Source organism: Pongo pygmaeus, chromosome 12 (assembly GCF_028885625.2).
Source record: "Pongo pygmaeus isolate AG05252 chromosome 12, NHGRI_mPonPyg2-v2.0_pri, whole genome shotgun sequence".
NCBI lineage: Eukaryota > Metazoa > Chordata > Mammalia > Primates > Hominidae > Pongo > Pongo pygmaeus.
The window spans coordinates 69441174-69459142 of NC_072385.2; the positions used below are offsets into that span (position 1 = coordinate 69441174).

Sequence of the window (17969 nt, forward strand, 5' to 3'; positions counted from 1 at the left end):
GACAGAGGTATTTGTGATTTAGGGTTTGTGGAAGATAAATTACCCAGCAGGGAAGACTGAAATATGGAGAGAAAGTCAGACCTCACTGGGTACTTATGACTGGTGAGGCTAGGAGTTCGGGGTGGAGAAAAGTAGGAATGACCGTCTAAGGGCTGGATCCCCAACAACACCATAATACAAGACCGCCCTTGTTCAGCCGACAGCAGCACTACACACGTTCGCTAAGTGTGTCGGTGACCATGGTAACGGTGGGAGGGGGCGGCCCAAACCTCGCCCTCGAGCATGCTCAGTGCAGAGCGAGCCTGGTCGGGTGCTGGACAACAATGCATCCCTTTTTTCTTCAACCGGAGAACTACAATTCCCAAGAGCCTTCTCGGCGCGGCGACACCGCCTTCCGCTGTGGCCCTGCCCCGTCCCCCTCCCTCAGGCCCCGCCCTCCGGCTAGACCCCTCCCCTCCCTGCGAGTGTGTGTCAGTGACCCAGAGGCGGTGTGAGGCGGAGGGACCGTCGGGGGGCGCCGCCGCCGCTTCCAGCAGCAGCAGCGGCAGCAGCAGCAGGAACGCCAGCCCCGCGGTGCGGTCGAATTGGTCCCCAGCCCTCCGGGAGCGCACCACAAAGCAGCCCCAACGCCTCTCCCTGCGTCCGCGGCTCCTCAGCGCTCGGCTCCGTGGTCAACTTCCCCTCGCTGGGCTCGGCTGGCTGGCGCGGAGGGCAGCGGCGGAACGGCGGGCTGTCTGCTCGCGCTCCCCGCGCACAACACTTCACCCTCTCGCCTCGGGTCTCTGGAGCCGCTCTGGGATCCCGGCCACCAGCAATTGTCCGGTAAGTGTGGCCGCGGGATGGATGGCGGCGGGGCCGCCGAGGGGCGCGGGGAGGGCGGGCGCGCAACTTCCTCGGCTGCTTCCCCGGCGGCCAGCCAGCCGGCTCTTCCCCGCCCGCCTGCGCTCCCCCGCGCCCCCGCGGCGGCGGGGAGCGGAGTTTGCGGCGCCTCCATCCCGCGCCCTGGCTGGAGGAAGCGCCTTTGTCAGGAACCGGCCCTACGCGGCCTCCCCCTCTGCCCGGGAGCGGGGCGCGCGGCGGCCAACTCCGAGTCCCGCGCCTGGTGGCCGCGCGCTGCGGCTGCGAGAGGGTAGCTCTGCGGGTGGCGGGGAGAAGAGGGAAATGGGAGAAACAAAAGGGGCTGTGGGTTTCCCTTTTGTTTGTGCGGATCTAATAACTTCTTTTCCTCCCTTACATAACGCAGACTTCAAGTTAGTCATTCTTTTTATTGTTATGATTGTTGTCATCATCTCTGCGCGTCTTTCACATTTCCTTTCATCTTTGGATCTCAGAGCATTTTAAACACGCTAATTAATTTCACCCCCGGGTCCCCTAGGAAACAAGTTAATACGCCCGTTTCCCTAAGTGGGTAAACTGAGGTCGTGAAAAGCTCTCTAATTGATGGATACGCTTGATCTTCTACTGCGCCTGGTGTCTGAGGATGTGAAAGCGTTTATGAGGAAGAACCCGTTCTCCAAAGCCCCGTGGAAAAGTTAAAGATGCTCATTTTACTTACAGGTTAACTGAAGTCCAAAAGATGTCTAGGTAATTGTTACGCAGTTCAAACCATAATTCTTCTTACATAGTGTTTGAATCTTAAAACCTCTAAAGACTTAGTGAAAAATGCCCCGAGTAGGGAAATTAATGTAAATCATAAACTCACGTCACCATCTACTTTTATTTTTGTACATGCAGGTCTGTTAGAGGCAAGAGAGCAAGAATGGGACAGAGGGCAGAGGTTTTTAAAAAAATATACATTTAACAGATTTTAATCACTACACAGAAGGAAATGTGCCTTGGTTTTAACAGCACCAACAATATTTCTGTCGTTTAGTCATCAAACAGTATATCAACAAATACTATTGAGAACTTTATTCATAAGGTGCTGGTTGTGCTAAAAACTGAAGCTTTGTATATAAGAAAAGGTCATCTGTTTCGGTTCACAGGCTCTTTACTTTTTCTTACTCTGCAAAATGTTACTTTGTTTTCATTGCACATGATCTTTTGTTTCAGAAATGGCATTGTCCTTTACTGTGTTGAATATGTATTACTCTTACACTTAAGGATAAATGAATTTATTATTCAGTTTGCATAATAGGGTGAATTTAAAATATTTTAATTGTGGTAAAGGTTCACTTTATTCAGTTCTGTTTCAGTTTACGATGCGTTTTCTTTATAGCCAACAAAATATTTTCTGAGTGATAAGATTTACATGTCTCAAAACATTGTTCTCATTGTACAAATACAGCATATGAATTCCTTATTTTTTTTATTTATACCAACAACCTCTTCTGGAGAAAAATCTTTAACTCTGAGGACCTTATTTATTTTGTGGGTTTTTATTTCTTCGGTACCAAACTGGAAAGTACCAAAAATTTAAATCAAGCATCACTTCTACTAGCTCTTTCCTCAGGTAAATAATAATCAGAACTGTAGTAATAGTGAATAGTTTCACTTACTCTAAATTCTCTTAAATATAATTTTGTATTGTATAGTTGTCCTTACATTTTAGATTTTGGTGGTTGCATCAGAAAATGAAAGTGAGATGTTCGTTATTTTCTTTTTTTTTCCCAAAGCCTTCTAACCTGTTCCCTTTCTATAGTATGTTAAAAGAAATCTTGAGTTTAAAATAAATAATTGGAAAGTAGAACAGTTATATGTATGGAAAGTTGGATGTAGTGAAGTGGTTATAGTGTCTCATGTAGTGCATGTACAGGTTTTAAAGAGGAAACTATCACCTAGCTTTTTATTAGCATGGTAGAAGTGCTGTAATGTAATAGTAGTAGTATTTATTTACTTCTAAAAAGTAAGCTGAAAATTTGCCTCAGTGGAATTTGTAGGGGGAGGGAATCCATCCTTTCCTTAAGATTGGCATTTAAATGTTCTTATAGTTGGTTATGTTGAACTTTTTCTGTGGTATTTTCAAGCCAGATTTACCAGGGACATTTGTACTTTAAGGAAGCTACTAACACTGTCTTGGCTCAGTCACTGGAATCCGCAGGCAGAAGTTAGTGTTCACTGGCAAAGTCTGGCTTTGCAGGTTTCATAATTTCTTTGAGACCCCTTAAAGGAAATGACTGAAAAGTACGGGGTAGGAAGTTAGTCTAGTACTGCCAAATCCCACTGAGGCAAGTTTCAAAGGGGAAGCCAAAGGATGTTTCCATTTGATTTAACTTCAGCCTCTTCTGGGTTGTCAGAATGTCACTTTTGTATTTTAAGAGTTCTATCATTTCAGAATATGATTTATTATGGTTTTCTAGTAGGTCAGGTGGTAAGGACTGTAGATAGTCATTATGCTTCGTGGACAACTAATGTTTTTAGGCAGAAGCTTCTATAGCTGATAAAGATTTTAAGCCAAAGACTTAGAATTGAAAACTAATATATACATACACATTTTACCATAATACATCAATGTAGACCTATCCTAGTATTTATTAGGTTAGAAAGGCTTTTTGGATTATTTTATTATACAGATATATTTAACTGTAAATATTAAAATTTTGTAATGACTAATATATGATGGCACTGAGGTGGCTTTAGGAGCTCCTTTGGGGGGAAAAAAAAAAAAACATGTTATTCCAAAAGTTACATTTATGTCTTTGAGGACAGTAAAGCAGATTTAAAAGCCAGTCAAAAAAGGAAGAAAATCAACAAAGTGAAGAAAACCTGATGAAGATGTTTTTAAATAATACAATATAAAGATTCCTGGCAGCATTTATATATAAGGGACAAAATTCTAGTTGAAGTCTATAAACAGTGAATTCCACTTAGCGCTTTCTGTTTATAGATTTCTAGCCATCTTTTCCAGATTCCCTCTGAATATATTACACGGGCAAAGTAAATAGAAGTCATTCTTTCAAGGGATTTGGGTTCTTGGAGATTTTTTTACACTTGTGGTAGTGGGGGAGGGGAAGTGCTTATTATATTTTCTTATTTTAAGTGTGACCTGTGCCATAGAATATTTCCCTAGACTAATGTGTGGGAACCTCAAGACAAGAATTATTGGTCATTGAAAGATCTGGATATGATTTCAAGTTCTGCCACTAGCTTTTTTTTTTTTTTTTTTTTTTTTTTGCATGTTGTCTTGAGTAGATCACTTCTATTTTTCCTTCAAAGGCTGAAAATAACTGCCTAACATATTATGTTTAGTAGGTCCTAAATACTTTTTGTTGTTTAATGAATTTACAGGTAATAAAGAGAAAGCACGGTGTTTCTTGAATGGATGTCAGGGAATTTCTAATTTTTTTCTTTTTTGATAGAAAAAAGTAATCAAAACAAACATCTGATTGGAGTCTTTCAATTAGCTTAGCTACCTTCAGAAATAAGCCTAGAGAAAGAGAGCTTCATCTGGTAGTTTAACAGAAATGAATTGTAAATGACTCTTAAGAAGAATTGACAATTTTTCAGAATGTTGTACCAGATGTTTTAGATTCTTTTTGCCACATAAACTCCACTTCAGAGAAATGGGGTTCTACATAGTACTCTTGTATCGCCCCTGTAATACCTTTACACCTCAAAATACCAGTTGCAGAAAAATAGAATGTGTTGCTGATGCCTATAAATGGGAAAATCCTGACATCTGTCTTCATCCTCCAGTTAATCTTCATGTAGTTTTTAAAAAAATTAATTCAACACACATGTAATTTACTTCCTTTTCAGAAAATTTGTTGCTAATTTTTATTTTATAATGAACCTCTTGGGATGTTGCTAATTCTAAAAATATGTAATACCCCTGGTTTCCCACCATCTTCTGCAGTTTCTTTTTCTATTATTTTTTTGGCTACAGTTTTCTTTTTCCCCTAAGCTGTCTAAAATAAGCTAAGAAATGTTTAAATGTAGTTGACAAGAAACAGAGTCAGTAATTTATCATGCTAAAATTTCAACATACAAGGTGCAATGAAATCTGTTTTAGGGATAGTACACTTTTGAAGGGGGCTAAAGCAGGGACAGCAAATAAATTTCATTTGGGGTACCAAATCTGATTGTTTAGTGGTGGCTGCCTAGAGTGCTGTGTTTAGAAAATTGGGAGTCCTTGTTCAAACTTAGCAGGAAAGAGTACTATGATTAGCAATTTCTGCTGTTGGTGAGCGGTGGACTTTTGGCATGGATGCCAAATACATTCAATATTTATTGGTGCCGTTTACATGTCACAGGTCTAGATGCTGATACCTCACAGACTAAAATCTCTGCGTTCATGGTGTTTACATTCTAATAATAAGACACAAACCATAAAATAAATAAAATACATTGCGTTTTAAGAAAAATGGCTGGGCGCAGTTGCTCACACCTGTAATCCTAGCACTTTGAGAGGCTGAGGTGGGAAGATCCCTCTTGTCCAGGAGTTCAAGACCAGCCTGGGCAACGTGGTGAGACCTTGTTTCTACAAAGAAGTTTTTTAAAAAATTAACTGGACACGGTCCCAACTACTCGGGAAGCTGAGGTGGGAAGATCACTTAAGCCTGGGAGATTGAGGCTGCAGTGAACCATGATTGCACCACTGCACTCCAGCCTGGGCAACAGAGCGAGACCCTGCCTCAAAACAATAAAAATTAAAAAATAAATAAAAGAAAAATGACCTGATTTATTCAAAAAATTAATAGCAAGAAATAGGGAGGGAGAACTATAAGATTAGAAGAGACTTAAGAGGCTTATCCACCAAATGCAATGTATGAACCTTAGTTATATCCTGCTTTGAGCAAACTAACTGTAAAAAGACATTTATTCAAAATTGGGGAAATTTAGACTCTGGATATTTAATGAAAAGGATTTGTCCATTTTTTCAGGTGTGAGAATGTACTTTTTAAGTGTTCTTTTAGAGATGTATAATAAAGTGTTTACAACTTAAAATGTGATGTGTGGGTTTTTAACTTCAAAATATTGAAAGGGAGAGGAACATTAGATGAAACAAGTTTGGCCATATATTGAAAATTGTTGAAGGTAGATGCTATGTGGATACATGAGGTTTCTTACTTCCTCTTTATTTTTGTGTATGTTTGAAATTTCCCCTAATAAACAGTTTTACACACAAACAGGAAAATAAAGCAGGGAAGGGGAAGGGAGAATAAATGGGATATGTGTATGAGGTTGGGAGGAGGATGCAGTTTTTTGCTTTTTGTTTCTTGTTTTTTATTTTTGAGATGGAGTTCTGCTCTCGTCACCCAGGCTGGAGTGCAGTGGGGCGATCTCAGCTCACTGCAAACTCCGCTTCCTGGGTTCAAGTGGTTCTCCTACTTCAGCCTCCTGAGTAGCTGGGATTACAGGCACACGCCACCACGCCCAGTAGAGTTTTGTATTTTTAGTAGAGACAGGGTTTCACCATGTTGGCCAGACTAGTCTGAAGCTTCTGACCTCAGGTGATCACCTACCTTGGCCTTCCAAAGTGCTGGGATTACAGGTGGGAGCCACCGCACCTGGCCAAGATGCAGTTTTAAAGGGTAGTGAGAAAAGACTTCATTGAGAAGATGATAAATAGTTGAGAAAGTGAGTAATGACCTGAAGGAGGTAGCACAGCAAGCCTTGCAGGTCTCCTTGGAGCAAGACATTATACACAGAGGGAATAGTAAGCGCAGTGGCCCTGAGATGGGAACGTGCCTACAACTGCAAGAAACTACAAGAAGACAAGGGTGTGAGCCAGGCATAGTGGCTTGCACCTGTAGTGCCAGCTACTCAAGAAGCTGAGGTGGGAGGATCACTTGAGCCCAGGAGTTCCAGACCAGTCTGAGCGACATAACCAGATCCTGTCTTAAAAACAAACAAACAAACAAACAAAAAAACTGACGTAACTAGATCAGGGTGAGCATGGGTACATAAAATCAGCATCAGCATGGGAAAGGAAGGTTAGAGAAGACTAAATTGTGTAGGGCTGGTTATCCATCTTTAAAGGAAAAATATTTTTTACACTTATCTAAAATAAGTCTTATACTTTAGAGTAGTCACCGTGGAAGCTATACACTTAACAATACTAGCATTACTCTATTTTTAGAAAAAAAAATTTTTTTTGTCGTCTAAGCCAGTTTAAGAGTCACACGTGAAAATAGCTCATTACTTTCTATTTGCTCCTTGTTTTTAAGGAAAAATGGGATGAGTGGCCACGTGATATTTCACGTTATTTATCAGATATGACTCACAGAGGATCTTGACAGAAAGAAAATGGGAAGTAACTTGAGGCTATTTCTAAAAATCAGATCCAGTCTGAGAAGGCAGTTATTGTTTGTAAAAGTCAGATCCACCCATAGACTAAAAAGGAATTTAATAGTGTTGTGGATAATTGTAGCATCATTTGGAATAAGGGTATATAACCTCTGAGAGTGACTAGTATGGAAGGCACCATACTAATTTGGATATTTTAAGGTCTCACAAAATGCGTGCACACACACACACACACACATACAAGATCATATACAATTCTTAATACTAAGTATTCAAAACAGTCATTCCAGGTAAATTTCATTTATATTCTGCATTCAAGACTAAAGGGATGGTATTTAAAACGCAGTGAAATTGTTTAACTCTTGTTGCTATGGCATACACTTGGGGAACTAAAAGACTAACACATGTTAGTGTTAAGAGATGAATCTGGCTCTTAAGTATTCTTATATTCATGCTTCATTTCTCAGATTAGTAGTTGTTTTGAGAACATTTCTGATTTACCATGAAGAACTGTTTTTAATCTTTATTAATAAAGGCATAGAAAAAATTGGATCTCATCTAAATGTTTAAATGCCCCCAAAAACCTCAATAAATATGGATTGTAAAAATCGACTCTCAGGACAATATACATATAGGATTACTAATTTTGAACAATTACTATACTAGTTCATTCTTTAGAGGTACAGTTTTTCCAACCTGAGAAACTAAACATTTCAATGATTTTTACTCTCCTGATAATATTGAGTAAAGAAAGCCATTCTTTCTCTTGTTATTTATGTCCAATGGTGGGGGAGCACAACGTTTTCATTTGTTTTGTTTTGTTTTTGAGACAGAGCCTTGCGCTGTCACCAGGCTGGAGTGCAATGGCGCAATCTCGGCTCACTGCAACCTCCACCTCCTGAGTTCAAGTGATTCCCCTGCCTCAGCCTCCCAAGTAGCTGGGATTATAGGCACGCACCAATACGCCCGGCTAAATGTTTGTATTTTAGTGGAGATGGGGTTTCACCATGTTGGCCAGGATGGGCTTGATCTCCTGACCTCGTGATCTACCGCCTCAGCCTTCCAGAGTGCTGGAATTACAGGCGTGAGCTGCCGCGCCCAGCCTCATTTGTGTTTTTAACCAATCATATTGAAAATGTAATGCCATGAAGTAGAACTTACGAACTTTTATTACGTAGTTAATTACATAGTGACTACTAAGAATATAAGTATATAACTGTGTAAGGAATACTTTAACAAAGCTTCCTATTTTAAACATTTTTCAGTGAATTGTTAGGAATCTAGTTCTTTAATTCACTCAGAGTTTTTGTCCCTTTAGTGTGTGTAGATGTATGTATGCATGTGTATGTATAGATAGATAGCCAGACTCTTACCATATACTGCACATACTATCAGGACTGAGCTGCTGGACTAGATTGTTTAACGTATTTTAAACACTAGTTTGTTAACATGGAACAACTGAGCCCATATTTAATTCCTGGGCTTTCCATTAACTCTGAAAGTCTTTTAAAACCTTTGATTCATCTAAAAAAAAAAAGTGGCAGTGGTTTTTCATAAAGATCTTTGAACTTCTATGATGATGACCATACTGAAGTGTGACTTATTTTAGAAATAGCTTTCATTCAGGCTGTTGATTTACTGGTAGGATCATGAATCTGTTTTTCATTTCCATTTTTGTGGAATAAATGAGTAACTTCTGACAGAAGAGAAAGAGAGGGAAGGCAGTAAGAGAGGGAAGGAAAGGAAAAAATTGAATCTCACAAAATAGTAAATATGAGTGTGGGTAATTCTCTTAACTTGGATGTGCTTAAGTGTCTATGACCTAATGAGCTAAGGCTCAGATGTGTAAATTAAATAGAGAATAGAAGTAATAATACAACTTTCATTTGAAGAGAAGTTGTTGCTTTGCAAAAGGCCATCTTACATTTCATGTTGACTTAAACCTTATGACCATGGTAAAATCTACACTTAATTTTGGAAATAATAATGAGTAACAATAATTGAGAGATTATTTGAAAATTCAATCTATTAAGCTTTGTAGATTTTTACAGTAACAGGTTCAAGGTTATTCTTCTTAGCTTGTGCATTGCAAGATACTTGTAATTTCCTGCCTGTCTCACTTTCATCTATTTGTTAGTCTGCCAATAGCTCTCTTTATCATCCTTTGCTAGCTTTAGTCATGCCTATTGCTCTTCAACAGCGTGTTCTATGTTTGTCTGCCATTTTTATACTTATAAAGTAGACTTGGAATGAATTAAGCTTATAAAGTAGTAACCTGTGGATGGCAAGTACAGTACTTTTCCTATTTGTGCCATACTCAAATCTTTTTAAACTTTCCTTGCCTATTTCTGGTGTGTGCCTTGGTGGAGATCTCTCATCAGACACTAAGAGATAACTACGTGACCTGTAGGATGCAATACTTTTTTAGCTCAATAATGTAGGAAACAGTAGGAAACAGTTTGAGTTTAAACTCAAACTCATTGAGTTAATCCTGCATCCATCCAGAACCTACATACCTAAACTAGCAAAGTTTGATAGTAAAATTAACAGCCTATTGGAATTTCAAAAACTATTTTCTGCTCTTGATGTTTGTTGTCTTTTCTAAAAATGTCAAACAATTGGGAACCGCATCATTACTGTAATACTAACCATATATGACCTTAGGGGAAAACTGTACTTCTGTTGAGCATCTCTTTGACAGTCAAGAGGAAAAGATAAAAAGATAAGTAATGTGGTAGAGAAGGTTATAACTTCTTCCTTCCACAAGAATGAATTATGAAGTGACTGGCCCTGATATTTTTCTAGTAACTCATTGTAGTGCTCAACATATCATTTGGCTTAATCTTTAGAAGGCACAGTTTAATTTTATTTTTTAACAATAAGTGAAAACAATTGAAAGAGCTTTGTTGGTTCTTCAAAACCTTAATGTTGAATTCCTGGTTCTTGGCAGATACTATCCGTAGTACTTCATGTTCCTCTGGGTTTATTTCAGATTTAATGAACTGCATGTACTGGAATCACTAAAAGCTGATTGGCTTTCATTTAGACTACAGTTAACATGATGGATTTTTCTTTGAATTGTTCTCACTGTCTTTCTTTAAATTTACCATCAAAGGATCAAAACATCCAAATTACAAAACTAATTAAGTTTATCATTCATGAGAAAATGTGTTAAATACGTATCTTTTTAAAGTAGCAGCTGCTTCTAATTAGAAACCGGTCCTATAGACATACCTTATGTATCAAAAAGCTTTTTAGATATACTTACTGCTTTACCGTTATTTTCATTTAAAATAGGATGATTCAGTTTCTGAACTAGCCCTGTCTGTTCCCCAAAGGAACTAGGATGAATTTTGAGGAGGGGCTCTTAAACTGTTGAACATTGAGCAGATCTGTAACTTCATTGAGAGCAGACATTTTTAAAAATTCATCACTGACATTTATTCCACAAAAAGAAGATCAGATTTTGCTAAAGCCTTTTGGTTGTGTCTCTTTTAGAAATAACATGTTGATTTAGTTGCATATAATTCAGCTCTTAAGGACCAGTCTTTTAAGGCTTTAGCCAGAATTTGTCTCCTAAAGCTGACTTTAAAATGGCTTCCAAAAGGATTTGCTGAGTTTCAGAACTGAGTAGGCTGCTAATGATTCAGTAGGCCCCCTCATTTTCCTCCTACTCCTTAAATTGAAGGCTCCTTCATACCATCTAGGTACCCTGAGTCATCATGGATAAACTCTAAAGAAGAATTGTCATATGGAAAAACTCTACATGAAGTGAGAATGTCAGAAAGCAGTCTGAGTCAGAGATCATTCATTGATCACAATGATACAATCTATAGGTTGTGGGCTTCATTTTAAATCTTTTAACGTAATTCCATGTATGTCCTTATTATAGGATTATAAATCCTATAATGCCCATAAAACCATCTGAGGTGTTTATTCCCAGTTAATTTCTAATTAGTTTGGTTTTTATTATCTATTACATGAAAAGGATTTTATATTTTTTATTGAACAAATAGAGAGGAGAGGCAATATGATACAGGATAAAAACCACTATATCAGAAGTTAGGGGACCTGGAGTTCTGGTTTATCTTCTCAATATGTGACCTTAAATATTTCATTTAACCTCTTTGAGCTTGAGTTTCCTTATCTTTACAAGGTCAGTAACTCCAGCACTCACACCGTCTTTGGAACCAACCCATGGCAGATACAGCTAGTAGCTGTATCTGTATCGGTATCTGTATCCCAAACCAGCTTCAGGTAACTTTTTTATACAGCACTGTCAGAAACTATATATATATTTGCCATTCTGATGAAATCTCTTTGTTATCTCAGCTATATCGGGTGTCTTCCAGCTCCAGGATTCCATGACTTTAAATAATTTGCCTATAGAAAGTCTCTCTCTTCTATCTATACTGTCTCTTCACATTGAGTGCTCAGGGTTGAAACTTACTGTATGAGCTTAAGAATTCTCTGTAGTCAGGGATAGCATGTTTATGTTTCGTTTAGTGATGTTAAATGATTGAAGAAAACTCATGGGGGTACTTAAAATTCCAAATGAAATGGTAACAAATAAAAATGTTTAGTGATAGTTTGATGGAAACTCATTTTAAGTTCTAAATGTTTATGGCACAGACCTCAGGTTAGTGAAATTCGAAGTGATCTATTTGTCTGGAGGGCACATAATGAAGACATAGGAATCCTAGACCTAGAAATAAAGAGGCCTGAGTTCTAGCTTTGCAACTGTTTTTTTAATCTGGTTAGTGTCTTCATCTACTGTAATGGTATCAGACCAGTGTTTTTCATTAATGTATTATACAAATTACCTAAGGATCATATTATAATGCATATGCTAATTCAGTAAGTATGGCTGGGGCTTGAGATTCTTCGTTTTTAGCAGGCTTCTGGGTGTGCTACTGCTATAGGCCATGGATCACACTTTACTTATAAAAGTACTAGGCCATTTCCAAGGCTCCTTCTGGTTTAAAGGGTCTTTAAATTATAACTCCACTTCTTTTTCTCCAGCTCTTTCGTATCACTATTAAACTTGTACTCTTTGAAGCCACATATTCCTAGACTCATTCCCTATTTTCTCAGTCTGAGAGCTCCATTAATTTTGTTGTTTTTCCCTTTCCAGAATGAACTTGACATAGGTGGTCATTCAAGTTAAAGCTAAGGTAGTATAATAGAAAGAGTCTTTAATAAGAAGAAAACTTATTCAGATGCCTCCCCCACTAATTGGTAGCTCTGTTGCCTTGGACAGTTGACTCAGTTTACTTAATCTCAAGGTTCTGAGAACAAGCCTCACCGGGACTTATTAAATCCCTTATCCAAAATGCTTGGGGCAAAAAGTATTTTGGATTTCAGATTTTTTCAGATCGTGGAATATTTGCATTATGCTTGGAAGAGCATTTCCTTTGAGAGTCGTGTTAGCACTTGAAAAGTTTCAGGTGTTGTAGCATTTTGGATTTCAGATTTTCAGATTAGGGATGCTCAACCTGTATCTTCCTGGTAAGGTTGTTGAAAGGAATAGAGATAATATATAAAGTTCTCAGCATGATGTCAAGCATAAAGTTAGGTACTCAAGAATTGGAAGCTATTTTTATTATTTCTGCTGGCATTCTGACTTGGTCTAGTAGAAAGAGAAAAAGGAATGGGAAAGATCTGTTGCCAATTCAGGACCTTTCTCTGTGAGCCAACTTAAATTTTCAACTGCTTATTAGACATTAACTAAAATTCTTCAAACTTACCATAGTGAAAAAGACCTCTGTTTTCTTTCCATATCTGTCTGCCTCCTTCAATACTGGTAGAGATTACTGTTTCTGGGTGGGCGCAGTGGCTCATGCCTGTAACACCAGCACTTTGGGAGGCCAAGGTGGGTGGATCATTTGAGGTCAGGAGTTCGAGACCAGCCTGGCCAACATGGTGAAACCCCGTCTCTACTAAAAATACAAACATTAGTTGGGCATGGTGGTGTGCGTCTGTAATCTGAGCTACTCCTGAGGCGAGGCAGGAGAATTGCTTGAACCCGGGAGGTGGAGGTTACAGTGAGCCGAGATGGCACCACTGCACTCTAGCCTGGGCAATGGAGTGAGACTCCGTCTCAATTTAAAAAAAAAAAAAAAGAGAGAGAGAGATTACTGTTTCACTCTCTACATGCCTGTTAGGATCCTGTCGTTTCTGCCTTTGTTTCTCAAGTACAGTTGGCCTTCTTTATCCATGGGATCTGCATCTGAGGATTGAACCAAACATGGATCAAAAATATTTGGAAAACAAATACAACATAAAATAACAATACAACAATAAATACAACTAAAAAGTACAGTATAACGACTATTTTCATAGCACTTACATTTTATTAGGTATTATAAGTCAGAGGTCCATACACCCAGGGCATTGACCTGAACCTGTCTATGGCCTATTAGGAACCAGGCCGCACAGCAGGAGGTGAGTGGTGGGTGAGCAAGCATTACTGTCTGAGCTCTACCTCCTGTCAGATCAGCAGGGCATTAGATCTAACAGGAGTGTGAACCCTGTTGGGAACTGCACATGCGAGGGATCTAGGTTGGGTGCTCCTTATGAGAATCTAACTAGTGCCTGATGATCTAAGGTGGAACAGTTTCATCCTGAAACCATTCCCCCACAACCACTCACCCTTAACCCCCATCTATGGAAAAATTGTCTTCCACGAAACTGGTCCCTGGTGCCATAAAGATTGGGACTGCTGATATAAGTAATCCAGAGATAACTTAAAGTATACCAGAGGATGTATGCAAATACTATGCCATTTTATATAAGGGATTTGAGCATCTGCAGATTTGGGTATTAGAGAGAAGTCCTGGAACCAGTCCCCTGCAGATACCAAGGGACAACTGTATATATTTGTTTCTAACTCACCCCATGGATGCCTCAAAAGTACCTCCCATTTCCATGCCCAGGGTCAAACCTATGGGAGCCTCTTCAAAGTGATTTATTACCCTTAATAGAAATTAATTTCCAGCATTGTCCCTTTTCCAAAAAAATTCTCTTTAGCAGAAAATAGTTTCTATACTGAAGTAATCATTTCTAAATAATTGATAATAGAAATATTCAGGTAATTCAGTAGGAATTTACTGTCAGGAAAACTCTAACAGGAAACCTTTATTGAGCTACTACTGTGTACTAGACATTTGTTTAATGTCCTGTAACAATACTTTGAGGTAGGTCATATTATATTAAAAGGTAATAGGGTATAATGATTGCAAGTATAGGGTTTCAATCCCAGATGTCAGCCCTTACTAGTTGTTTGACCACAGGCAATTTGCTGAACCGATCTGAGCCTCAGTTTCCTCCTATATGAAATAGAGATGATAATATCACTTATCTCCTAAGAACATTATTACGAGTTAAAGAATTTTTAAAAAGCTCTTTGAAAAATGCCTGGCATTTATTATAATAAGCACTGCATATGTGTTAGTTACTGTTATGTATTATATTAGTCTTACAGGTTAGGAAACTGAGACTCAGTGAAGTTGGTCCAAGTTTCACAGCTATTAAAAGATAGTGCCAGGAGTTGGACATAGACAGTCTGACTCCAGAACTCCCTTAACCATTCTATTTTACTTCATCTCAAGTAATAATAATTTATCTTATCTTCTTGCATACAGCCTCCATATTAATGGTCTCATCGTGATCATAGGAGTAATATAATTCATTCTAGCCGTCACATGTGGTACTTAAAATGTAGAATTTCTAAAATACGCAGGTAAAAGCTCACTTTAATATGATCTGAGAAACATAAGAATATATATTTAATTCTATTTTATTTCATGTTTGTTATTCTCTATTTCTTGTTAACAGTCACCAAAATCCCTAGAAAGTGGAAGTACTAGTTTTACATTACTATATAGTGACTTTAGTTGACGTAATTTACTTGCTCTGTTAAATCTTCTTTTGCTAAACATTTTCAGAATGACTGGAGCTCATTACCATGTTGTAACTACGTAGTGTGCTTAAAATCAAGAATTTTTATGAATATGATTAACTGGTACCTCTTTTGAAATTATGTAGTGATTTGCCTGTTTTTAGTTTTTCTGTGAATTTTAATTTTTATCAGCTGCTTTTTGAATAGAAACTTTGATTTTAGTATTTTGATGTCTTTGTATTAGATGCGTATATAGTTGAATCTGCTTAAATTTACAAGCTTTAGACTGTGACAATCATTTAGGCCTTTAGTAAAAATAAAAAGCACATCTGATTACTATTTAAAGTTTCTATAGATGATTTGCTGTCTCCCCCACCCTGTTCCCCATCACTTACTAATTTCTTTTTTCCGTTGTTAGTGTTTTATTCCTTTGTGGCAAAAGAATTTCCTTTGTATTAAGACAGTATAAAGACAAAAGATACAAAAACCTTATTGTGTTTGAGAAGAAGACAGATTTGAAAAACCAGAATTATCTATGAGGAAAAGTTTGTTTTTACCTTGGTTTTGAAACTGGATTCTGTGACCTAGTGTATTTACTTTTGGGGAAACAAACATACTTGAAATAGTTGTTATGTCAGTTAAGACACTCTATTGTGACAGAAACAACTCAAACAGGCTTAAAAGGGAAAAGGGAAATGTATTGATTTGTGTACATTGCTTCAGGATAGGTGGGGCTTAAAGAATGGCTTCACCCAAGGCTCTCATAATGTCATCAAGACTCAATTTCTGTACATTTCTTAGTGCTGCTTTCTTGGTGTTGGCTTTCTGATCCATCTGTACATGAGCATAAGATAGCTTCAATTCCCTTAGCACCTAAGCTTTAGTAATGAAATTTGTTGATAGCTAGTTTTTTAATGTCTTAAGCAGACTGTGCTTTTGGACCAAGAAATTCATAAAGAACCATGAAAATGAAGGTTCTCTCCTAGGTACTCAGGGCCTCAGGGAGAGAGAGGAGTAAAGGGTTATGAAGGGCAGTAACAGAGTCCTTACGTGTTGATTTCTAGAACTGATTTTAGTCTGAAAATGAAAACTCAGTTCTTACCAAAAAGGAAAATAAGTTACCCATTGTGTTTTACTCTTCCTTTTTAACACCCAAAGTATGAAATGAAATAAAAAATAATACATTATGGCCTCTAATATCATTTAGATAGTTTCTTCTATTTCCTGTGTTATATTACTGTGTATATGAATGAGCACATCTATTCCCAAAAGGCTTTAACATTCTATAGTCTCTAGGAAATTTTATTTTTTTCTTCTAAATTTCTTGAATAAATTTTATAGAAATATTTATGCCTTTTTTATGCACCAAATTAAAATGAAGACTTCGTAAGATCTAATTTAGCAAACTTTTTAATGTCTTTCCCTTATTTCTTCAATATTAAGTGCTGCAAAATGAGCAAGACAGTTTCTCCCTTGGAGGAGTGTTCAGCTTTAATAGAAGATAGCACAGGGTCATATGTAACTATAATATAAAACTGGATAAGGCCCATAAAAGAATTGCAGATAAACTATGGGAGCTCAAAAAAGATTATACCCAGTTTAGGGAATAAGGAAAAACTTTCAGACTGGGAAAAGAACATCAAATGGGCCTTGAAAATCTATATATATATAAATTATATATAGAGAGAGTTGAGAATCATTTCTAACAAAGATTACATTGTGTCTCTGGAGAGGTAATCAGTGATTTGCATGAAAATAGTACATGCATTGCCTTAAAAAGTGCTACTTTTAATCTTCTATCATTTAAGAAATTCCTGTGACTTTATGTGGATCATCAATACAAGCAATTGTAGACTATATTATACATATTCTAAAATCAGCAATGTATTTGTTTGGTGTTTACGTAAGTCTTAGTGTGTTTTATAAATAATAGGATGGTTTGTTTAAAGTGGGCTTTTGAAGATACAGTGTGACTTTAAATGAATGGTCTTAGAAAACTTATAAATAGCGTAAATATGTACTGAAGAACATTTCATAATCACAAAAAAGAAATAATATGTCTCATGAATTATTAAGAATTTGTCTTTAAATAAAGTCCTCTTTTTGAAAAGGTATTAAGAAGAGGAATTAGACAAAACTTGTTTGAATATGGTTGTAATTGCAGTTTACTGAGTTATATATAAAAGAGCCCAATTAGTTTAAACAAATACAGTATCTGGGTTTATGGTATTCTGAGCCTCGTATTTTTTCATTGAATGCCAGGGGTATATTAAAATGCCTCCCTTTATGTTTCTATACAAAAGATTGTTCTGACAGTAAGTTTAAGTGATTTTCACAACTTATTGCTGTCTGAAAATTTCCCTTGACTTCACATTTTGTTCTGAATATGTTGGTTTCTTTCCTCCACCCACACAATGTTGAAGGCAAGGGAAGCAAGAGTCGCAAAGTAATACAGTGAATTTGAGAACCCTGGCTTTTTTTCAAAACAAAATAAACCTTTATTATAAGATTGCTTTTTATTGATACCAAAAAAGGGTGGCACTTTGGCAAATGGTCAGTAAGTGTATGAATAGCCTAATTGATTTAGCTGGAATGAATAAGAAGCTTTGCTATTTGTCCTTGTAGATAGTTGGCTCAGTAAACATTGTGATGGTGATAGACCAAATTTTCCATGGTGAAAGGTAAAACAGAACAGCAACAAAAAACCCACCAAACTTACAGATCCAAATATCAGCAATTTTATGTCTATGTCAAGGTCTTCAAAAAAGGAGCAGTGTGTTAATTAGGATCTCGTTTGAATTTCTATTGTGAAAAAATAATCATGTTAACTTACATAAAACCCAAGAGTCTGACAAATGTTACTATGTGAAAATATTAATAG

At 37.5% G+C, this 17969-nt stretch overlaps 1 protein-coding gene across 2 annotated transcripts in view; it reads left to right on the forward strand.

The window, feature by feature from the left end:
- The first annotated feature begins 457 nt into the window (after positions 1-457).
- PELI1 (pellino E3 ubiquitin protein ligase 1) overlaps positions 458-17969 on the forward strand; it is a 59974-nt gene continuing 42462 nt past the window's right edge. Inside the window, exon 1 of one of the 2 annotated variants that reach the window (XM_054474989.2) lies at positions 458-822. The gene's annotated coding sequence lies outside the window, so the exon portion shown is untranslated. Of the gene's footprint in view, positions 823-1376; positions 1585-17969 lie in introns of those variants that run through there. The other variant, XM_054474988.2, reaches the window with a different exon arrangement.